Consider the following 2,848-nt stretch of genomic DNA (forward strand, 5'->3'; position numbering starts at 1 on the left):
TGCTCATATCAAAATCTGACCGCCAACTTGGCAATGTTGGGAGCTGTTTGGGTTATAGGGGTAGATCCCTCATGAATTGATTAATGCCCGGGCGGGGCGGGGGGTGGGGGTTGTGAGTTCTTGCTCTATTAGTTCCCACCATCCGGTTGTTAAAAGGAGCTTGGCACCTCCTCTCTCTCTCCCTCTCTTGCTTCCTCTTGCCATATGATCTTGCACCCACTGGCTGCCCTGCCATTTTCTGCTATGAGTAGAAGCAGCCTGAGGCCTACACCAGATGCAGCGGTCCCAGAATCATGAGCCAAATAAACCTATTTTCTTTATAAATTACACAATTTCATGTATTCTATTATAGCAACACAAAAACAGACTAATACAACCTCCCTATGAGAGTAACACTGCTTATTCTAAAAAGTTTACTTTCAAATCAATGTGATTTAACACATATTTGTAGATTGCCTACTATGTGCCTAGGAGTATACATGGCACACAAGGCAAATAGGTTAAGAGATTAGCACAAGGTTACCCAACCAGTAAGTGTTAGAGCTGAAAATTTAACCCAGGCCTTCTGACGCTAAATTCCGTATTATTTTTATTATACCAACGGTTTCTACTGGCTAGTTTGAAAGGCATTTAATCTTAAACTCAACAATGACTTGGCAGGAATTTTGTTCAGAGGATTCAAGTCTTGGATGGAAAACTGAAATATTGGAATAGACAGCCTTCATAGTCCTTCCAGTTCTGAAAAGCTACAGGCCTTATCATGTTTATGTTTATAACTCACATACATTTGAGAGAAAAACTAAAAAGCAAACACATAAACAAAAACCTGAGAAGGAGTGGGCATACATGGTGCTTGGGTATATATCTATGTGACAGTATGTAGTCTGCATACTGTTTTCTACTCAAATTGTTCTCAAACTGAGACTTTCCCCCCTTTCCCTTATCTCTTAGAATTGTTTTAAGTTTTTCAAAATTGTTTCAATACTTCTGAGATTTTCATTTTGTTTTGTTTTTCGGTTTGTAGAATAGTAGGGTTCCACATGACTAGCTATTTCCTCTTTGTCTTTTTTCCTTAGGAAAATCACTACTTCGTAGCAAAATTGCTACAAAAATAAAAGAGCTGTGACATTGGCATGAATGAACTAAAGTCATAAATATATAAATTATCTCTTTAGGTAATAATATCTGTTTTACATTATTGTTGTTCTTTTACAAATAACACAAACAGGCAGCAGAAGTTTCACCTTTGTAGAGTACCTTGAGTACTGTACTGACCAGTGCATGAAAAGATTTCCTTAGGAATCAGTTCCAATTCTGTCTATTATTTATTAAAAGTTTGATATTGGGCAGATTAGTTAACTCCTTTGATCATCAATTTCTTTAACCATTGAAATGGTACAATAATAATTACCTTAGACTATGAAGATTAGGTGAAACAACATATGTTAAGATGTTTAATGCAAAGCCTGACACATAGTAGGTGCTCAATAGATGACAACTACATTACTTCTTTTATTAGATTTGTTTATTTCTGAATGGGCTCAGTTTTTTACTCTTAGCCCCCAATAGGATAAAAAGCTCTATTATAATTACTACTTCTTTGAGGAGAAATGCATTATTTATGGAGTATGGAGAGGACTGGATACAGTTAAATCTAGATGTGAAACTGACAAATTGTGATTATAGTCTGTTAATTACTCTGGGCAATGACCCCTGAGAAAAGAACATTAAAGTGCTTTAATTTGTGCTTGATAAAAATGTTGAACTTTCAGATGTCATAAATGATTCAGCAATATTTAAAGTTGTTAATAAATTTGGTTCTGGTCAAGATGGTAGAATAGAGTCCCCAGCTTCACTCTCTCCCACAAATCAACCAATTTACAACTATAAAAAAGCAACAACAGCCAAGCTGGGGCCGCTAGAGCTCAGGGGAAGAAGGGGAGAGACCTATGGAGTGCATGAAGGTGGGAGAAGCCATGATGAGAGAAGGAAAAACTGCTCCAACCATTTTGTGCTGCAGCTGCTTTAAGGCTGGAGCTGCTGAGCACACAGAGCAGGAGCCAGCAAAAGCCGCAGCTGTGCCCTTCGGGTGAAGTTGCTTGGAGGCGGCAGGGGAGAAGAAGGCTTTGGTGGCCCCCAGGACAGCAAGACCACTAATAGGGTTTCCATGGATCCACACAGGAGTGAGAAGCCACAACAACTGAAAAAAGGAGCCACTCAGAGGCTGGTGAGTCATCACAAAGGACTGCTGCATGACCCATCCCATGGGAAGTGTTTGCAGCATGGGCAGTGGGGGAGACCACCCACTTGGGAACACTAGGGCACAGCAAGGACAGCTGACTGGCATCCCAATCAGTGAAGGACCACTCAGAGGAGACTGGTCAGGAAGATAGAATTGCATGGGGTACAGTCTGATGAAAAGATTCCCAGATCAGAGTTTCTACCCAGCTCTCTGGAGAACCAGAAGTACCTATAAGGTCAACCATTAAAACCTGAACTGCACAAAAAGCCTTCCCTACGGAAACAGCAGCAAAGGAGCAATTTAGCTAAACCACACAGCTCAAGTACTGGTCCCCACAGGAAGTTCCTCCATTTTAGAAGTAAGCAAAAGACAAAAAATTAGTTCTGGCCCAGGCACACTGCCAGTGCCTCAGGGCCCACCTGGGGACCTGAGGTATGGAGCCATGGACCGGACCCGTTCCCACAACCAGATACACCACCAGTGCCTTGGGGCCTGCCCAGGGACCTGAGGCATAGAGCCATGGACCAGATCCCCCTCCCACAACCAGGCATACTGCCAGCACCAAGAAACATGCCAGAAACATCACCTCCATGTGGGTGGCCCACC

Source organism: Galeopterus variegatus, unplaced genomic scaffold (genome assembly GCF_000696425.1).
Source record: "Galeopterus variegatus unplaced genomic scaffold, G_variegatus-3.0.2 Scaffold192, whole genome shotgun sequence".
NCBI classification, from domain to species: Eukaryota; Metazoa; Chordata; class Mammalia; order Dermoptera; family Cynocephalidae; genus Galeopterus; species Galeopterus variegatus.